General features: G+C 32.5%; 3 non-coding genes across 3 annotated transcripts; 1 reads left to right on the forward strand and 2 right to left on the reverse strand.

Annotated features, from left to right (window-relative positions):
• Positions 1-15,080: 15,080 nt before the first annotated feature.
• On the reverse strand, positions 15,081-15,153 carry TRNAF-GAA (transfer RNA phenylalanine (anticodon GAA)). Its single transcript has one exon. It is a non-coding gene; the product is annotated as a tRNA-Phe (tRNA).
• A 1,836-nt stretch (positions 15,154-16,989) lies between these two features.
• Positions 16,990-17,062, forward strand: TRNAT-UGU (transfer RNA threonine (anticodon UGU)). The gene has a single exon. It is a non-coding gene; the product is annotated as a tRNA-Thr (tRNA).
• A 1,105-nt stretch (positions 17,063-18,167) lies between these two features.
• Positions 18,168-18,255, reverse strand: TRNAS-GGA (transfer RNA serine (anticodon GGA)). The gene has a single exon. It is a non-coding gene; the product is annotated as a tRNA-Ser (tRNA).
• Between the last annotated feature and the right edge of the window lie 4,911 nt (positions 18,256-23,166).

The following is a 23,166-nucleotide window of genomic DNA, read 5'->3' on the forward strand; positions in this document are numbered from 1 at the left end:
AAAAAGAAACCGGTTAATAGTATCAATTCATTTAAAAAGAACTAATAACCAACACATCACTTCGGATTATCTAGATCTAAAGAATTAGTCAAAAGAAAAAAAATTTAATAAAAAAAGAATATAGCAACTGAAAAATTGTGAAAGATAAAAGAAAAAAAAGATTATTTAGTTGTAAAGCAATAAAAATATATAGATAAAAGAAAAGGTGAAAGAAAGAGATTAAAATATATCAATGATATAGAATTCGAATATGTAAAGGTCTATGGGTCATCTCAGAAAAGATAGTGTATTAAAGCATCCTTAAAAATAAAAAAGAATAATATATATATTTTTTTTTTATTTTTAATGTCAATAAATTAAGAGCTCTGAATCAAGAAAAACTGATAATATTGATTCACGAAAAAAGAAATGAATATTCTATTCTAAAAAAATTTTATTAATTTTTAGCTATGAGAAAGGCTCCATTGTCGAATTAAAACCTAACCATTAATCGAGAGGCGATGGGAACGACGAAACCTGCAAATACTTAAGACTTAAGATTTTATTAAAAAAATCTTAAAGAAAACAAATCTTAATGATTTCTTAGGTGGGATGGCGGAAGAAACCTAAAAACAATCCATTTTTTAGGAGTTGTACCCTACATTAACATCTGAATTTCATTACATCTGAATTTGAGAATAAAAGAGTAAATATTCGCCCGCGAGAATTTTTCTTTTATTGAATTTTTTTATATTTTTGCCAATTCTAAGAATCGATATTGAAAACAAGATCTAAAAATTTCGAAGATTGTATGAAATCTCAAAAAATACCGAGATTTCGTTATTTACTAAACATATGACTATTTCTATTATTTTATCGATTAGATAGAATCTATATCCATATAGATATAGATATTTGAATTACTTCATTCGCGAGGAGCCGTATGAGGTGAAAATCTCATGTACGGTTCTGTAATAAAGATGGAATTGAAAAACAACCATCAATTATAACCCCCAAAGAACCAGATTTCGTAAACAACATAGAGGAAGAATGAAGGGAATATCCTATCGAGGTAATAATATTTGCTTCGGAAGATATGCTCTTCAGGCACTTGAGCCAGCTTGGATAACATCTAGACAAATAGAAGCGGGACGGCGGGCAATGTCAAGAAATGTTCGCCGAGGTGGACAAATATGGGTACGTATTTTTCCAGACAAACCGGTTACAGTAAGACCTACTGAAACACGTATGGGTTCAGGAAAAGGATTTCCCGAATATTGGGTAGCTGTTGTTAAACCTGGGAAAATACTTTATGAAATGGGTGGAGTACCAGAAAATATAGCAAGAAAGGCTATTTCAATAGCATCATCCAAAATGCCGATACGAACTCAATTCATTATTTCAGGATAATAAAAGAGAACCAAAGAAAATAGGTCTTTAGAATGAAAAGAAAAAAGGCAATAATAGGTTCCTTTTTTTTTGAACACAAAATATTTTTACTTCCTTTTTTAGATTGAAATAATAAAAAAATGATATGATTCAACCTCAAACTCATTTGAATGTAGCGGATAACAGCGGAGCACGTGAACTGATGTGTATTCGAATCCTAGGAGCTAGTAATCGACGATATGCTTATATTGGCGACATTGTTGTTGCTGTAATCAAACAAGCAGTACCAAATACGAACTTAGAAAAATCTGAAGTGATCAGAGCTGTAATTGTACGTACTTGTAAACAACTAAAACGTAGCAACGGTATAATAATTCAGTATGATGATAATGCTGCAGTTATAATTGATCAAGAAGGAAATCCAAAAGGAACTCGAATCTTTTGCGCAATCGCCCGGGAATTGAGACAGTTAAATTTCACTAAAATAGTTTCATTAGCACCTGAGGTATTATAAGAGGAAACCACGATATGGATATATTCTTTTTTTGTGAAATAGATAAATGTATCTATTTTATCTCAAAAATATATCTTTTGTAATAATTATTATTTTGAAGAATTCGTACTTATAAGTTTTAGAAGTAGCCATTTTTCTTTATTTCAGATTTATACTTGAAAACCTAAACAATATCTATATCTATCTATATATAGATATGGGCGAACGACGGGAATTGAACCCGCGCATGGTGGATTCACAATCCACTGCCTTGATCCACTTGGCTACATCCGCCCTTATAGTAAAAATGATCTATATCTCAAATTCTACCTTTTCATTATCCTTTTTTTTCTAACAAAGGAAAAAAAAAAAGATAAGGAATCATTAAATCAATCAAAAACGTATGTATAAATCTATAGAAATCTAAAAAAAAGATTACTAATCCAATATCCAATATAAAGGAGCAATATTAACAAAGTTGATATTGCTCCTTTATTTTTAAACAAAAACTCGTCTACTTTAAATTAAGATCAAAATTTTATCCATTAACAGATGGAGCTTCCATCGCAGCTAGATCTAGAGGGAAATTATGAGCATTACGTTCATGCATTACTTCCATACCAAGGTTAGCTCGGTTAATAATATCAGCCCAGGTATTTATTACACGACCTTGACTATCAACTACGGATTGGTTGAAATTAAAACCATTTAAGTTGAAAGCCATAGTGCTGATACCTAAAGCGGTAAACCAAATACCTACTACAGGCCAAGCAGCTAGGAAGAAATGTAAAGAACGAGAATTGTTGAAACTTGCATATTGGAAGATTAATCGGCCAAAATAACCATGAGCAGCTACAATATTATAAGTTTCTTCCTCTTGACCAAATCTGTAACCTTCATTAGCGGATTCATTTTCTGTGGTTTCCCTGATCAAACTAGAAGTTACCAAGGAACCATGCATAGCACTGAATAGGGAGCCGCCGAATACACCAGCTACACCTAACATGTGAAATGGATGCATAAGAATATTATGCTCAGCCTGAAATACAATCATAAAATTGAAAGTACCTGAAATTCCTAGAGGCATACCATCCGAAAAGCTTCCTTGACCAATAGGATAGATCAAGAAAACAGCAGTAGCGGCTGCAACAGGAGCTGAATATGCAACAGCAATCCAAGGACGCATACCCAGACGAAAACTAAGTTCCCACTCACGACCCATGTAGCAAGCTACACCAAGTAAGAAGTGTAGAACAATTAGTTCATAAGGACCGCCGTTGTATAACCACTCATCAACAGAAGCTGCTTCCCAGATCGGATAAAAATGCAAACCTATAGCCGCAGAAGTAGGAATAATCGCACCAGAAATGATATTGTTTCCATAAAGTAGAGATCCAGAAACAGGCTCACGAATACCATCAATATCTACTGGAGGGGCAGCGATAAAAGCGATAATAAATACAGAAGTTGCAGTCAATAAAGTAGGAATCATCAAAACACCAAACCATCCAATGTAAAGACGATTTTCGGTGCTGGTTATCCAATTACAGAAGCGACCCCATAGGCTTTCGCTCTCGCGTCTCTCTAAAATTGCAGTCATGGTAAAATCTTGGTTCATTTAATCATTAGGGACTCCCAAGCACAAAAATTCTCTATAATGCGAGAATTTGAGGACTTGTTATTCAACAGTATAACATGACTTATATACCAGTGTCAACCAATACTAATATCCATAGTATGTTCTTATTCATTAGTATGTTCTTATTCATTTCGGTTTATCCGAATTTACCTTGTTTATCCCATTTCATTGATTCATAAAAAAAGTTTATTTTCTATATATCATTCTATTTATAGAAATAGAGAATAGAAATATAGATATAATACAACATCGATCTACAAAAATGAGTTGCCCGGGACTTGAACCCGGAACTAGTCGGATGAAGTAGATAATTTATTCTTGAATAAAATTCAACAATAGAATAAAACAAGAAAAAATCCCTCCCCAAGCCGTGTTTGCAGTTTTCATTGCACACGGCTTTCCCTATGTATACATCTAAACCTTAATTACTTGCCTAGCAAAAGACTCTAAGAAAGTGAAATATAATATTTAATTCATTAACCCCGAATCTTGACTCTGACTACATGAGCATTTCAAAATCCTATATATAGATATAGAAGACTAAAAAAAATGATTTTTTTATCCTCATTGAATAAAAAGAAGGAAGTTCGTTTTATCAATTTACACCGATTTAAAAAATAACATAACCTATTTTCAATTATAAATAATTGACGAAATCGTTTCTTAAAAGAATATCCAAATACCAAATACGACCTCTATAAAACCTACGCAAAGTAAAAGAAGTTCTTGGAAAAATCAAAGAAAAAAGATCTTCTTCTGTAAAAAATTCTTGCAATAATTTTTCTGAACTTAATTTTTTCAAATAAATGCGCACAGTACTTTTATGCTTACGAGCCAAAGTTTTTATACAAGAAAACCGAAGTATATATTTTATTTGATAGAAACTCTTTTTTTTTGCAGATCCATTGTAATAATGAGAAAAATTTCTGCATATGCGCAAAAACCGGTCAATAATATCAAAATCAGATAAATTGGCCCAAACCGGCTTACTAATAGGATGACCCATTACATTACAAAATTTTGTTTTAGCCAATGATCTCATTAGAGGAATAATGGGAACTATTGTATCAAGTTTTTTTATAACAATTTTAATAAGAAATGAATTTTGCAACATTTGACTTCGTACTACTGAAAGATTTAGTGGAATACTTAAAAAATAGCCTAAAAAGTGAAATGAATACTGAGATAATTCGTTTATATAGATCGTTTCTAGTCCAGCCCAAATATCAAAATGACATTGCCATAAATATATAAAATAGTATTTCCATTTATTTATCAAAAAAGGAGTATTCTTTAAAACCAGAATTGATTTTCCTTGATATCTAACATAATGGATGAAAGTATCCTTAAAGAAGAAGAAAGTATATGAACAATTCTTAGTAGATACTTCTACAAGATGTTTTATTTTTTCATAGAAAAAAATTCGCTCAAAAAAAACGCGAAAATGTTTTAACTGTAACTGAGAGGATTTGTTACGTAGAAAAAGAAAGATAGATTCATATTCCCATACATATAAATTATATAGGAACAAGAAAATTCTTCGATTCCTTTTTGAAAAAAAAGTAAAAATCCATTTTTTTGGAGGAAAAAGACTATTCCAATTATAATAGTAATAAAAAAACAACCTTATTAAATGAAAGAAAGAGACATCTTTTATCGAATATCGCAGGATTTGAACCAAGATTTCCAGATGGATAGGATAGGGTATTCGTATATCTGACTTATGATTTAAATATATCAGTTGATCTTCGAAAAAGGGAAAGATCGAATGAATTGATTGAAAATTTTTATAAGATTTTACGATTTCTAATCCCCTTAAGGAAGAGCTAAATAATTGTAGAGAAAATAGAATCTCCACGACGATACCAAAACCTTCTAATATTATTTGAGAAAAAAAATGATAATTATAACCCACAAAAGTATTTTTTTTAGAATCATTAACAAAAAGAATGAAATGAGTCTGTTGATACATTCGAGTACTTAAACGTTTTACAATTAGTAAACTAAATTTATTGTTATAATCGACATTTTCTATAAAAAAGGACTCATGAGCATAAGCTAGTCCATAAATAGATTCCCGAAAAAAAAGTGGGTATAGGATGTCCTGGTATCGAGATCTACGGAGTTCTAAATATGCTTGATATTGCTCCATTAAAAAAAAAAAAGTCTATTTGGTCAAACAAAGAATCAGAGATTCATTGGATTATCAAATGATACATAGTGCGATATGGTCAAAACAGAAAATTATAGGTATAAATATATACCTAGAGAAGTAAAACCCATTAACGGACTCTCTCTAATCGATTTTTTGCCTAATTTTTGTTCTAGGATAACGAGCTAATTAAGAATCCTTTATTTTTTTTTTACCTAATCGCTCTTTTGATTTTGGAAAAAATATCTTTATCAATATACTCTTTCTTTTACACATTTATCGCTACCCCAAAATACCAAAAGATAATGGAAAATAGCTATATAGTTAGGACTCATAACAAAAATAAACCATTCACCAGAAAAGCTTTTCCCACATCAAGCACTAACCTATTTTTAACGTACAATTAGATGGGGTAATGATCCAAATAAAAAATAAATGAAAGCTCGATGCTTTTTGTTTCCCTATTAGAATTAGAACCACCAAGTTCTATCCCTTTATTAATCAAACCCAACGGAATTTTTTTTGTTACGAGCCAAAAATTCAAACAAAAATTTGAGCTGGATCCTAAAAGAATGAAATATTTTTAGAATTCTTCATTGATACGACATGCTACTTTTTCCAGTCATTCCTTTCTGGATCAGTCGTGGTTTTACAAGCTCTACCGATAGTATCGACGAACCCATTGCTTCATAGAAATGCGTAAAAAATAGAGTCGCTCTTAAAAGCCGAGTACTCTACCATTGAGTTAGCAACCCCATTACAATTTAAAAAATAAGGTGGATATTTATACCCAATCGCAATCAAAAAAATAAAATTACAAAATTGAATTGTCTAAAAAACTAAAAAAAGATATACCACCTATTTAAATACTATGTTCTTGAAATACTATGTTAGAGTTATCCATTATTATTATATATATAAGACTATATATATATTGGTATATATAGATCTAATATTTTCGTATATATATTCGTGTTTACCTTTCAATTCACTTACTTATTCATTAACAAAGTTTTTCTTGTTTGTCTCGCAGAAAGAAAACCAATGAACCTACCATTTGATGAAGTAATAACGCCTATTTAACGTAAGTAAGGTGATCAATTTATTCACGATCGGATTATATTTATTTGATACAGTGTTGTCAATATTAGTATTGAAAAAAAAATACAATCGAATAAATACAATCGAATTAATAAGATTTTCAATCTTATTAATTCGATTATTAGTATTATGTTAGAATTACTTATAAGAAAAATTATTTAAATATATATATATCTTTTTTTATTCTAAAATGATATTCTAAACTAAAAAAACGTATATAAATTATAGAAATATAGAAATCAATAGGAAAATACAAATTTCATATAGAAATGGAACAACTTCCCTATTATGTGAAATTCACATCGAAAAAGGCAATAGCCAGTTTCCCTTATAAATTGTAATCACTTTTTTCGTAAAATATCGTCTACTTACTATGCTTCTATTCCAATACGAAAGATAGAAATCTGTTTAATAATTAAGTATCTTTGTATTCGGCTCAATCCTTCTTTTAGGAAAAGATTGTGCCGAGTTTAATTGCAATTAATCCAAAGTATCCATTGCTTCGAATTCAAATAGTATCCATTGCTTCGAATTCAAATTTGATCTCCTTCCATACTTCGCAAGCAGCAGCTAATTCAGGACTCCATTTGCTAGCCTCACGGATAATTTCATTACCTTCACGAGCAAGATCACGTCCTTCATTTCGAGCCTTCACACAGGCTTCAAGAGCTACTCGATTAGCTACAGCACCTGGTGCATTTCCCCAAGGGTGTCCTAAAGTTCCTCCGCCAAATTGAAGTACGGAATCATCTCCAAAGATTTCGGTCAGAGCAGGCATATGCCAAACGTGAATACCTCCCGAAGCAACAGGCAGAACACCTGGTAGAGAAACCCAATCCTGAGTGAAATAAATACCACGACTTCGATCTTTTTCAACAAAATCATCACGCAGTAAGTCAACAAAACCTAAAGTGATATCTCTTTCCCCTTCAAGTTTACCTACTACGGTACCGGAGTGAACATGATCTCCACCAGACAAACGTAATGCTTTAGCTAATACACGAAAGTGCATACCATGATTCTTTTGTCTGTCGATAACTGCATGCATTGCACGATGTATATGAAGAAGTAGACCATTATCTCGGCAATAATGAGCCAAGCTAGTATTTGCAGTGAATCCCCCTGTTAAATAATCATGCATTACGATAGGAACGCCTAATTCTCTGGCAAATACAGCTCTTTTCATCATTTCTTCGCATGTACCCGCAGTTGCATTCAAGTAATGCCCTTTGATTTCACCTGTTTCAGCCTGTGATTTAAAAATCGCTTCAGCACAAAATAAGAAACGGTCTCTCCAACGCATAAATGGTTGGGAATTCACATTTTCATCATCTTTGGTAAAATCAAGTCCCCCACGAAGACATTCATAAACAGCTCTACCATAATTCTTAGCGGATAACCCCAATTTAGGTTTAATAGTACATCCTAATAGGGGACGACCATACTTGTTCAATTTATCTCTCTCAACTTGGATGCCGTGAGGCGGACCTTGGAAAGTTTTAATATAAGCGGTTGGGATTCGCAAATCCTCCAGACGTAGAGCACGCAGTGCCTTGAACCCAAATACATTACCGACAATAGAAGTAAACATGTTAGTAACAGAACCTTCTTCAAAAAGGTCTAAAGGATAAGCTACGTAAGCAATATATTGATTTTCTTCCCCAGCAACAGGTTCGATGTGATAGCATCGTCCTTTGTAACGATCAAGACTGGTAAGCCCATCGGTCCACACAGTTGTCCATGTACCAGTAGAAGATTCGGCGGCTACCGCAGCACCTGCTTCTTCAGGTGGAACTCCAGGTTGAGGAGTTACTCGAAATGCTGCCAAGATATCAGTATCTTTGGTTTCATACTCAGGAGTATAATAATTCAATTTATAATCTTTAACACCAGCTTTGAACCCAACACTTGCTTTAGTCTCTGTTTGTGGTGACATAAATCCCTCCCTACAACTCTTGAATTAAGAATTCTTGAAACAATAAGGTCTACTCGATATGACTTAGGAGTTAATGAAATCTTTTACAAAAATCAACTACTATTATCAATTAATCCCAAAGGTTCGTTATGTTATTATTAAATTAAACGATGGTATTTGATTTGTCAAATACATCATTATTGTATACTCTTTTCTATGTATGGCGCAACCCAATCTTTTTTTTTTTTCAATTTGATCTTATTTTTTAATTTTGAAATCGAAAGATCTAATCTAAATAATAATAATAATTTATTCTTAATCTTGACAGTGATATATGTTGTCTATGTAAATCCTAGATGTAAAAATAGGCAGCTTTCTCCCCGGAAAATAAAAAAAGAGGTCAAAAAATAGGGAAACAGAGGGTAAGTCTAAAAAATTGTCTACTGAGGAAATACGAAAGCCAATGATAAAAAAAATGAATTCTAAATTAAGGTACAGGTTCGAATTCCATACAGAATATAGATGATATTTTCTAGAATGATAGAAAAAAAGAAAAGACTTTCGAAAGATTTTATCCAATTGAAATTTTCAAAATAACTGCAGTAAGCTTAAGAATTCAATAATTGAATTTGAATAAGTAAGTAAACAGTTAAAGAGGATTGATGGAATAGTACCAAAAAAATGGAGTACTAACTCCCATTTCTTATTTCTTTTTGAATTAACCGATCAACTTGCTTTCTTATCGAACATTTCTTTTTGATTTAAAAACTTTTTCGGAAAAAAAAATTGGCTTTTGATATGCGAATAAATCCTCCTACTTCCGGTCCTGAAGTTTCTTCGATTGAAAAAAAAAATCTGGGACATATTGACCAAATAATTGGTCCGGTACTAGATGTAGCCTTTCCCCCGGGGAAGATGCCTAATATTTACAATGCTCTGGTAGTTAAGGGTCGAGATACTGTTGGTCAACAAATTAATGTGACTTGTGAAGTACAACAATTATTAGGAAATAATCGAGTTAGGGCTGTAGCTATGAGTGCTACAGATGGTCTAATGAGAGGAATGCAAGTTATTGACACAGGAACTCCCCTAAGTGTTCCAGTAGGCGGAGCAACTCTAGGACGAATTTTCAACGTGCTTGGAGAGCCGATTGATAATTTAGGTCCTGTAGATACTCGTACAACATCTCCCATTCATAGATCTGCGCCTACCTTTATACAATTAGATACAAAATTATCTATTTTTGAAACAGGAATAAAAGTAGTAGATCTTTTAGCTCCTTATCGTCGTGGAGGAAAAATAGGACTTTTCGGTGGAGCTGGAGTGGGTAAAACAGTACTTATTATGGAATTGATCAATAACATTGCCAAAGCTCATGGAGGTGTATCTGTATTTGGCGGAGTAGGTGAGCGTACTCGCGAGGGAAATGATCTTTATATGGAAATGAAAGAATCTGGAGTAATTAATGAACAAAATATTGCAGAATCCAAAGTAGCTTTAGTATATGGTCAAATGAATGAACCACCCGGAGCTCGTATGAGAGTTGGTTTAACTGCCCTAACTATGGCGGAATATTTTCGAGATGTCAATGAGCAAGATGTACTTCTATTTATCGACAATATCTTCCGCTTCGTTCAAGCAGGATCTGAAGTATCTGCCTTATTGGGTCGAATGCCCTCTGCTGTGGGTTATCAACCCACTCTTAGTACTGAAATGGGTTCTTTACAAGAAAGAATCACTTCTACCAAAGAAGGGTCCATAACTTCTATTCAAGCAGTTTATGTACCTGCCGACGATTTAACTGACCCTGCTCCTGCTACGACATTTGCACATTTAGATGCTACTACTGTACTATCAAGAGGATTAGCCGCCAAAGGTATCTATCCAGCAGTAGATCCTTTAGATTCAACCTCAACTATGCTCCAACCTCGAATCGTTGGTGAAGAACATTATGAGACTGCGCAACGAGTTAAACAAACTTTACAACGTTACAAAGAACTTCAAGACATTATAGCTATCCTTGGCTTGGACGAATTATCCGAAGAAGATCGCTTAACCGTAGCAAGAGCACGAAAAATTGAGCGTTTCTTATCACAACCTTTTTTCGTAGCAGAAGTTTTTACCGGTTCGGCTGGAAAATATGTTGGTCTAGTAGAAACAATTAGAGGGTTTAATTTGATTCTTTCTGGAGAATTAGACGGTCTTCCTGAACAAGCCTTTTATTTGGTAGGTAATATCGATGAAGCTACTGCGAAGGCTACGAACTTAGAAACGGAGAGCAATTTGAAGAAATGACTTTAAATCTTTGTGTATTGACCCCCAATCGAATTGTTTGGGATTCAGAAGTGAAGGAAATCATTTTACCTACTAATAGCGGACAAATTGGAGTATTACCTAATCATGCGCCTATTGCCTCAGCTGTCGATATAGGTATTTTGAGAATACGTCTTAAAGACCAATGGTTAACAATGGCTCTGATGGGGGGGTTTGCTAGAATAAATAATAATGAGATAACTGTTTTAGTAAATGATGCGGAAAAGGGTAGTGACATTGATCCACAAGAAGCACAGCAAACTCTTGAAATAGCAGAAACTAATTTGAATAAGGCTGAAGGCAAGAGACAAACAATTGAGGCAAATCTAGCTCTTAGACGAGCTAGAACACGAGTAGAGGCTATCAATGTTATTTCATAACAAGTTGAAATTGATGCGTCCCAATATCCGAAAACAATAAAAAGAAAAAAGAAACAGTCAGAAGAAAAAAGTAAGTAGAAAAGCTTATTAGATACCACAGTCAAAGGTATCTAATAAGTTATAACTATACCTTACCTACTATTGGATTTGAACCAATGACTCCCGCCGTATGAAAGCAATACTCTAACCACTGAGTTAAGTAGGTAATTTAGGACTCCTCCTCAAAAAAAAAAAAAGAAGAGTACCCATCTATCAGATTAATTGATTATAAATGTAAAATTACTGATAAGCAATACCAACCCCCGTTCAAGGGATTCGATCATGTAATATTCATCTTGACAAGCAATTATCTTCATACTATGATAAAATATGTATCAAAAACACAAGGGCTGTAGCTCAGTTAGGTAGAGCACCTCGTTTACACGAGCGCCAATGCTTTTTTTCAGAGGAGTTCATCTTGTAATTAAAAAAGTTTATCTTATAGTAAGAAATCGGTGTCTTACTCCATTTTAAGGAACAAAACAAGAGAACACTAGCCTGACAAAGGGTTTAGCCATAAAATCGAATCCATAATTGATTTGAGATATTGATAAGGTGAATACCCATTTCTCGTCAATGCTAAACATAAAGGGTATAGGGACCTAAAAAAGATTATCTTTTCTTCCTATTTTATGAACTTTAAGGTGTATGAAGTGTCATTTCTTATCTTCTATTTTAATTTTAGTAGGTGGATAAAGAGTCCATTTAACTTAAGTTGATCTAGGCCAGAAGCAGACCTACGTCAAGATAATCCTTCTTTGAAACACTTTGGTAGTGCTCTTTGATTGTTATACAAATAAAAAAGAAGAGCATAGGGAATCATCTCTTTATTCTTTACTGTAAAAAAAAAAAAAGATGGTGGACTAACTAATATTTTTATCAGTTAATGAAAAAGCTCAATGCAAAAAAAAATGCATGTTGGGTTTTGAAAACAATTTAAATCATTTAGATAATAATTAGTTTGATCTGTTTTACCGAGAAGGTCTACGGTTCGAGTCCGTATAGCCCTAATATTCCTACAGATACTAATAATATTAATACTATTTTGGATCGAATAGATCTCATTACTAAGACTATTACTAAAAAAAAAACAATTTGTAACTTTCTATTCGAACATATTCATATTCGATAGAATAATATTAATATTAGTATATTCAGCTAGTCTAAAAAAATGGAGACTTTAGACTAAAAATGAAAATGAATTTGGTATATTTTCTACATTCAGAGGAGTACTTTTATGTTTCTTCTTTACGAATATGATATTTTTTGGGCATTTCTAATAATATCAAGTTTGATTCCTATTTTGGCATTTCTAATTTCTGGAATTTTAGCCCCCATTAGCAAGGGACCGGAAAAACTTTCTAGTTATGAATCCGGAATAGAACCAATAGGCGATGCTTGGTTACAATTTCGAATCCGTTATTATATGTTTGCTCTCATTTTTGTTGTTTTTGATGTTGAAACGGTTTTTCTTTATCCATGGGCAATGAGTTTCGATGTATTAGGGGTATCCGTATTTTTAGAAGCTTTCTTATTCGTGCTTATCCTAATTGTTGGTTCAGTTTATGCATGGCGAAAGGGGGCATTAGAATGGTCTTAATTCTTGACTATTTAGACAATTAGAAAAAAAAATATTGAGACAATTATGAATTCCATTGAGTTTCCCTTACTTGATCAAACAACCCAAAATTCAGTTATTTCAACGACATTAAATGATTTTTCAAATTGGTCAAGATTATCCAGTTTATGGCCGCTTCTTTATGGTACGAGTTGTTGCTTCATTGAATTTGCTTCATTAATAGGATCACGATTCGATTTTGATCGTTATGGACTAGTACCACGATCGAGTCCTAGGCAGGCGGACCTAATTTTAACAGCGGGCACTGTAACTATGAAAATGGCCCCTTCTTTAGTTCGATTATATGAACAAATGCCCGAACCTAAATATGTTATTGCTATGGGAGCCTGTACAATTACGGGGGGGATGTTTAGTACCGATTCTTATAGTACTGTTCGAGGCGTAGATAAGCTAATTCCTGTAGATGTATATTTGCCGGGCTGTCCACCTAAACCGGAGGCCATTATAGATGCTATAACAAAACTTCGTAAGAAAATATCTCGAGAAATATATGAAGATCCAATGAGTTTTCAACGAGAGAATAGATGTTTTACTACCAACCATAAGTTTCATGTTGGATACAGTACTTATACTGACAATTATGGTCAAGAATTTTTCTATCAACCGCCATCTACTTCAGAGATATCGTCTGACACATTTTTTTAAAGTACAATAATAAAAAGCAATTCCTTTTTTAAAAATTTCATCGTATTTTAAAAATTTCATCGTAATAGAAAATACTAATACCAAACTCATAAAAAAAATTTAGGAGAAGCAAAAAATGCAAGGTCGTTTGTCTTCTTGGCTAGTCAAACATGGACTAATTCATAGATCCTTGGGTTTCGATTACCTAGGAATAGAGACTTTACAAATAAAGCCCGAGGATTGGCATTCCATTGCTGTCATTTTATATGTATATGGTTACAATTATCTACGTTCTCAATGTGCCTATGATGTAGCACCCGGAGGACTCTTAGCTAGTGTATATCATTTTACAAGAATAGAGTATGGTATAAATCAACCCGAAGAGGTATGCATAAAAATATTTGTATCAAGAAAAAATCCCAGAATTCCTTCGATTTTTTGGGTTTGGAAAAGTGCGGATTTTCAAGAAAAGGAATCTTATGATATGTTGGGAATCTCTTATGATAGTCATCCGCGTCTAAGACGTATTTTAATGCCCGAAAATTGGATAGGATGGCCTTTGCGTAAAGATTATATTGCTCCAAATTTTTATGAAATACAAGATGCTCACTAAATGATAAAAATAATAAACTAATCCAAACTTCTGCAACCCCAGTCAAAGAATATAAGTACATTCTGTTATAGATCAGACAAAATAATTGATTGACATTAAATCAGGCAGAGTAATGGAAGTTGCATTCAGATATTATTATGTGAGAAATCACAAAATTCAGAAATAATAGAATGAATAATTATAGGGTTTAAAATAGGATGGATAGGAGTTTCTTAAGATTCTAAAACAAAAACAATACTGAGTTCTTATCAGCCAAGCCAATAAAAGAAATAGGATGAACTGCAAAAATTCTTTATCTTTATAATAAACTAATTCTTTATCTTTATAATAAACTATATAACGTGCACATCACCATCAATTATACGGCCACGAAAAAAAAAACACAAAGAAAAGGGCTCGATTCTATTTTGGTAATCCTTCTCAGATGAATTCTTAATATTCTCACTCCACCCCAGAACTTCGACTTTTAGGTCTTTTAACCAACTAATTAAACCACTCGAATATTATGGAAATAGAAACCTTTTTTTGTATCGCAGAAAAAAAAGGAAAAAAATAGATAAAGAATTCATTATCTATATATCTATATCTATATATATATAGATACTATAGATAAGCGAATATACCTAATAAAAAATTGCATCTATTCTTTAATCATCTAGGAAAAGTATATCTACAGATACCTAAATAGATCAAAGAAATATGTTATGTATCAGAATCTAGAAGAACACAAATTTGTATGAGTATCTATCCCCCATATTCATTAAAATGAATATGGGGGATAGATACTCATACAAATGAATCTTGTGTCAGGAACCAGATTTGAACTGGTGACACGAGGATTTTCAGTCCTCTGCTCTACCAACTGAGCTATCCCGACCATTCTTGAAGCTTAATACTTTGATTTTAAAAGATTTTTAAAATCTATGTTAATGAATCTATATCAACTAAGTAAAAAAAAAGTTTGTAAGTGAGTTTCCGCAGTAATAATTATTTTTTATTGTTAATCGTTAATTACGCATATGAAAATTCCTTGCTAAAAAATAAGATATTAATTTATACATTTCTGATTAAAAAAAATTCTATGTGTTTCACATATATATTTATATCTATTCCAAAACTCGTCCCTTGTCATTATGATAGATAAGAAAATTATGATAGATAGGAAATTGATGAAAATAAAAATTCCAATTTCGTTGGGAAATAATAAATCGAATAAAACACATAAATAAGGACTTCAAGATAGAGAGGATATAGGAAAAAAATTAGAAAATGAAAAAGTATTTTTGGGGATAGAGGGACTTGAACCCTCATGATTTCTTAAGTCGACGGATTTTCCTCTTACTTTCAATTTCATTGTTGTCGGTATTGACATGTAGAATAGGACTCTATCTTTATTCTCATCTGATTTATCAGTTCTTCAAGGGTTTTAGCCGATTATGATGAAGTGAATAATTTCATCAATAAATATTCCATCTTTTCTTCAACTTCGAATTGATTTGATTCACATTTTTCATTTGTGAATATTTTTATCACAAATAGATCTTCAATAATAAAATAAAAAGTAACAAATTGAAAGAGTATTTCAGTATATATATATGTTTCTAAATGTTTATCTTTGATCCATTCCTGTAATTTTGGTGAAAGGATTCTTTTACTAATGCAATAAAAAAAGTCGTCAATTTCGTTTGTTAGAACAGCTTCCATAGAGTCTCTGCACCTATCCCTTTTTTATTATCACTTTCTGAATTTTTATTTGTTTTCAGAAAACAGGATTTGGCTCAGGATTGCCCATTGTGAATTCCAGGGTTTCTCTGAATTTGAAAATTATTACTTGGTAAGTTTCCATACCAAAACTCAATCCAATTAAGTCCGTAGCGTCTACCAATTTCGCCATATCCCCATCTTTTTTTTTATTTGAATCTGATTATAATAGAATGCTTTTTTTTTCATTTCTATTATGAGAATTATGCGGGAACTTTTGAATTCATTAAATACATATTATTTTATTAAATATTAAAAACCCCTTTCTCCAATTTTATAGATTTTATTTCATCTATATTGGATACCTTTATTTGTTTGAATCAGAACTAATTCTAATATCTATATATTAACAATTCAATATACACAGATATAGACCACATATCTACTTATCTTCTATGTACCTACTTATCTTCTTTTTTCATACAATTTAGAATACTCGAATGGTCGATTCTTTTTTTTTTTTTGTTTTTGCTTAAAAAAAAAAAGAAAATAAACAATCCATTTATTCATATACAATTTATATAACTAAAACGAATCTAGTGGCTAAAAAAAACCATTCTTTTAATTGAATATAATATAGAATTAGACATTTACTTAGAAATATGGAATTCCTTAATAAATATTTACTAAAATTTATATTTATTCAAATTTACTTTAAGTACTAATAAATAATCTTTTTGAAAGAAATCAATTTAATAATATATATCTAGAATAGTAGATCGAAATAAATTATATTAAATAAATTATATTAATATAATATTAATTATTATCTTGCACTTTATGTTATCAGATAAAATAAATAATAGAAATAATAAAAATTGGGTTTGATTTTCTATATTTTCTTTCTCTATTTTTGATGTTTGTATTAATTTGAATTTTGTTATAAATAACTAAAAATTGATAACTAAGATCCCATTCAATTCTTCTGCATATGTATATTTCGTTTACATTAGCCGGTTTAGCTCAGAGGTTAGAGCATCGCATTTGTAATGCGATGGTCATCGGTTCGAATCCGATAACCGGCTTTTCTCTATTTGTTTTTTACATAATTGATAATATCTTTTTTAGAAATAAAAAATTGGGAGAGTTCGATCTCTGCGGAAGAAATCAAGAAATTAACCTACTTTTTTGTATTCTTTTATATACAATAAATTCGGATATTGATAAAATTCATCTAATTCTTCTTTGTACTATAAAACTTTAGTAGATTTCGCTTCATTTAGAATTCTATAATATTTTTCATTTCGTTTAGTTTTCATTTCGATTTATAAGATTTTTCATTTTAAAAAAGGAGTTTTTATGTCACGTTACAGAGGACCTCGTTTCAAAAAAATACGTCGTCTAGGATATTTACCAGGACTTACTAGTAAAAGGCCAACAGTCAAAAACGAATTTCGAAATCAATTGCGCTTCAGTAAAAAATCTCAATATCGTATTCGTTTAGAAGAAAAACAAAAATTGCGTTTTCATTATGGTCTTACAGAACGACAATTGCTTAAATACGTTCGTATCTCCGGAAAAGCTAAAGGATCAACTGGTCAGGTTTTATTACAACTACTTGAAATGCGCTTGGATAACATACTTTTTCGATTGGGTATGGCTGCGACTATTCCTCAAGCCCGCCAATTTATAAACCATAGACATGTTTTAGTTAATGGTCGTATAGTGGATATACCAAGTTATCGTTGTAAACCTCAAGATATTATTACAGCAAAGGATGAACAAAAATCTAAAACTCTTATTCAAAATTATTTTGATTCAGCCCCCCATGAGAAATTGCCAAATCATTTGACTGTTCACCCTTTCCAATATAAAGGTTTAATTAATCAAATAATAGATAATAAATGGGTTGGTTTGAAAATAAATGAATTACTGGTTGTAGAATATTATTCTCGTCAAACTTAAACTTAACTAAAATAACAAGAGTTTTTTTTACAAGGATTTTCTGCTATTCATATATCATAGACATGGATATGCGAAAATTTTTATTCCTTGCCCACCCGTTATCCACTATTTTTTGTATTACCGAAAAATGAGGAATATAAAGTTGTCCATATCAACAAACAAATTTGAAATATGAAATAATGGTATGCATTGGGATGAGTAATATTGATGAATTTGGTAAAGATTCGGAAAGAGAGGGATTCGAACCCCCGGTAAACAAAAAGCCTACATAGCAGTTCCAATGCTACGCCTTGAACCACTCGGCCATCTCTCCTATATAATGATGCCCAGAAACCGGTTGAATGTTGAATAGTGAATCAATCCTATTTTTCATAAATGCATAAAACCTATTCAAACTATAAAAATACAAAGTAAAATTAAAAAAAAACCTCCTACAAGGTCTTAGGATAAACAAATTTGATTGATGAGTTCATTTTTACGTTATTTCGCACTGTATTATAATTATACAATTCCTTTATTTGTGGGATTGATTTCTCACACCATGATTAATTAAATTATAGAATGGATTTCTACCTATGCCTAGATCTCGGATAAATGAAAATTTTATAGATAAGACCTTTTCAATTGTAGCCAATATCTTATTACGAATAATTCCGACAACTTCAGGAGAAAAAAGGGCATTCACTTATTACAGAGATGGTGTGATTTGATTCCATTTTTTTTGACCGATTTCGGTCAAAAAAAAATGGAATGGAAAAACCCCACGCGTGTTGAAGGTGAAATTTGTAAATAAAAGGATTAATTCCTTCTGTCGTGTATCCTCGATTAATGAAGCCTTATATGCTTGAATTTTAGGTTTCTAGTATTAAGCGAAAGGTTATACCTATACTTATGGGGTTAGGTCAACCCCAAATTACTAGTACTGATAGGCAACATTGGGAAAGAAGCACTACGCTTGGGAATCAAGGACACGAAAACTTTGTATCTATCTATATCCATGGCTTATCGAGATTGGGACTAACAGGAATGGTTGGGACAATAAATATCCATCTCGTTCATATTTTGGATACCCATAGAACCATCGAAGATTATTGAGGTGACTAATTCCAGGAAATTAAGCAGCGTAGAGGACAAAGAAATTGTTGAAGTTCTTATTTTTTTTTATCAAGTACCTACATACTTAATGTTAAGAAATAATTTTTGACAGGAAGGTTGGCTAGAGATTTATTGTAAAAACACTAGCTCTGTTCAGTTGAGAATGAGAATACTGGAATATTTTTTGATTTGATGGATTTTTCTCATTACACACATAAGGGGGGAGCCGTATGAGATGAAAATCTCACGTACAGTTCTGGAGCGGAGATTCTTTGAACCGAATGACGACCGTAACGGATGTCAGCTCAATCTGAAGGAAATTATGCAGAAGCTTTACAGAATTATTATGAGGCTATGCGACTGGAAATTGATCCCTATGATCGAAGTTATATACTTTATAACATAGGCCTTATTCACACAAGTAACGGAGAACATACTAAAGCTTTGGAATATTATTTTCGGGCGCTCGAACGAAACCCATTTTTACCCCAAGCTTTTAATAATATGGCCGTGATCTGTCATTACGTGCGACTATCTCCACTATAGAAAGAAAAAAGAAAAGAACAAGCAAATCCACAAATTTTAATATAAGAAATATAGAAATATAAATAATTATAAATAAGAAAGGCTTTCTACATATATATATCGTTCAAAACAACGATTTTTATCAGCTGTAGCAAAGAAACTTCATAGAAGTAAAAATATGAAGAAATCGATATGTCTAGATACCCTCTTTTTCTATGGATAAAAGATCTAATTGATAAAGGAAGCATCGTAAGGATCAATTAACACGGTTTTCAATCGATATAATAAAAACTGCTTCCTTATCTCATGATAAATAAAGAAGTCAGGAATCCACTTATGTAATAAAAAGGATCCCCTGGTATTTTGAGCAGCGGTGTAGTATCAAATCCCAAAGATAGAAAGTATTTTCTCTTTACTTATAAGAACTTATAAGATAAGAAAGAAAAAACTTTTACCAAGATTCTATAGAAATGAATCTATCATATATTTTTGTATATGATATATAAAATCGAGATAGTTACCTTTCAGAAAATTAGAATTAGGGCGTTAATGCCAATGCTTGATTCCCTTTTCTGAAGGTAGGAGAAAAGATAAAACTAAAAAAAAAGATGAAATTCTTTGAAATTCTTTATTTATTAGTAAAAATGAAAGTTTGAAACTCATATTAATAATTTCTTTTTTTCTTTTAGTTAACTTCAAGATAATAGAACAAAAAAAGAATTGACTACTGAGCCGTATGAGTCAGGAAATTCTCAAGTACGGTTCTAAGGAAAGGAATTGACTCACCTATTTCGACCGAGGAGAACAGGCCATTCGGCAGGGAGACTCAGAAGTTGCGGAGTCTTGGTTTAATCAAGCCGCTGAATATTGGAAACAAGCTATAGCTCTCACCCCCGGTAATTATATTGCAGCACAGAATTGGTTGAAGATCACAGGGCGTTTTGAATAAGAACACTCTGTTTCTTTTTTTTCTTATATATTTATCTATCTATATAAAGATATAGATAGATAAATATATATTGTTATAAATTCTTGTTTCTTGTCCCTATCAAATTCAAAAATCATTTCTATAGGAACGACCAATCACATAATTTAAATATATCCCTTCTAATTTTGTTCGATTTTGTCTAGTATTTCATAGAAATAAACGAGATGTGGATACAGTAGATAATTTTCTCCTTTTTTCTGTTATTTAAACTAATATTCAATCAAATTAAGAAAAGAGACCTTCAAAAAAAGAAATAAAATATAGGTATATTGCCTAATAATGAATGCTAATGCCTGCTCAATTTGAAATAGAGTACATACTTATACTTTATCTAAAAAAAAAAATAAAATCTAAGGAATAGAATTAGAATAAAATCTGAATACATTTGATTAGGCTGCACGAAAAATTATTGAACTTCCATTCAGAGTTCCCAAAAAGGTCTTAGAAGATTAAAATAGGTCCGTTGAGCGCCTCACTCTTATGTCATAATAGATTCGAACACTTGCCCCGAATTGACTTCGAGATCATAATTGTTCTAGTGAAAAACTAAAGAAATGAAATTTACTAAGATATCCAATACATGAGAGATAGGAGAGAACAAAACTCAATAGAAACATCTCTAATAAGTTCACTAATTCTGTTTTATGTTGGCAGGTCTCTTTGTATGTGTTGTCTGGAAAGAGGAGGACTCAATGATTATTCGTTCACCGGAACCAGAAGTTAAAATTTTGGTAGATAGGGATCCTATAAAAACTTCTTTTGAGGAATGGGCAAAACCTGGTCATTTCTCAAGAACAATAGCTAAGGGACCAGATACTACTACTTGGATCTGGAACCTACATGCTGACGCTCATGATTTTGATAGCCATACTAATGATTTAGAGGAGATTTCCCGAAAAGTTTTTAGTGCGCATTTTGGCCAACTCTCTATCATCTTTCTTTGGCTGAGTGGCATGTATTTTCATGGTGCTCGTTTTTCCAATTATGAGGCATGGTTAAGTGATCCTACTCACATTAGGCCTAGTGCTCAGGTGGTTTGGCCAATAGTGGGTCAAGAAATATTGAATGGTGATGTAGGGGGGGGGTTCCGAGGAATACAAATAACCTCTGGTTTTTTTCAGATTTGGAGAGCATCTGGAATAACTAATGAATTACAACTCTATTGTACTGCAATTGGTGCATTGGTCTTTGCAGCCTTAATGCTTTTTGCTGGTTGGTTTCATTATCACAAAGCTGCTCCAAAATTGGCTTGGTTCCAAGATGTAGAATCTATGTTGAATCACCATTTGACAGGGCTCCTAGGGTTGGGGTCTCTTTCTTGGGCAGGACATCAAATACATGTATCTTTACCGATTAACCAATTTCTAAATGCTGCAGTAGATCCCAAAGAGATACCACTTCCTCATGAATTTATCCTAAATCGGGATCTTTTGGCTCAACTTTATCCGAGTTTTTCCGAGGGAGCAACCCCATTTTTTACCTTGAATTGGTCAAAATACGGAGAATTTCTTACTTTTCGTGGAGGATTAGATCCAGTAACTGGAGGTTTATGGCTGACCGATATTATACACCATCATTTAGCTATTGCAATTCTTTTCTTGATAGCGGGTCACATGTATAGGACCAACTGGGGTATTGGTCACAATATAAAAGACATTTTAGAGGCACATAAAGGTCCATTTACAGGCCAGGGTCATAAAGGTATATATGAGATTCTAACAACGTCATGGCATGCTCAATTATCTATTAATCTAGCTATGTTAGGCTCTTTGACCATTGTTGTAGCTCACCATATGTATTCTATGCCTCCTTATCCATACCTAGCTACTGACTATGGTACACAACTGTCATTGTTTACACATCACATGTGGATTGGTGGATTTCTCATAGTCGGTGCTGCTGCGCATGCAGCGATTTTTATGGTAAGAGATTATGATCCGACTATTCGATACAACGATCTATTAGATCGTGTCCTTAGACATCGTGATTCAATCATATCACATCTTAACTGGGTATGTATCTTTTTAGGTTTTCACAGTTTTGGTTTGTATATTCATAATGATACCATGAGCGCATTAGGGCGCCCTCAAGATATGTTTTCAGATACTGCTATACAATTACAGCCGATCTTTGCTCAATGGATACAAAATACCCACGCTTTAGCACCTGGCACAACAGCCCCAGGTGCAGCAACAAGTACCAGTTTGACTTGGGGAGGTGAAAATTTAGTAGCAGTGGGCGGTAAAGTTGCTTTGTTACCTATTCCTTTAGGAACTGCGGATTTTTTGGTCCATCATATTCATGCATTTACAATTCATGTAACAGTATTGATACTCTTAAAGGGTGTTCTATTTGCTCGTAGTTCACGATTGATACCGGATAAAGCAAATCTAGGTTTTCGTTTCCCTTGTGATGGACCTGGAAGAGGGGGGACATGCCAAGTATCCGCTTGGGATCATGTCTTCTTAGGACTATTTTGGATGTACAATTCAATTTCCGTAGTTATATTCCATTTCAGTTGGAAAATGCAGTCAGATGTTTGGGGTAGTATAAGTGATCAAGGGATAGTAACTCATATCACAGGAGGAAATTTTGCGCAGAGTTCCATTACCATTA

The sequence above is a fragment of the Vigna unguiculata genome, unplaced genomic scaffold (genome assembly GCF_037176805.1).
Source record: "Vigna unguiculata cultivar grain cowpea cultivar isolate G323 ecotype 2 unplaced genomic scaffold, ASM3717680v1 ptg000463l, whole genome shotgun sequence".
NCBI classification, from domain to species: domain Eukaryota; kingdom Viridiplantae; phylum Streptophyta; class Magnoliopsida; order Fabales; family Fabaceae; genus Vigna; species Vigna unguiculata.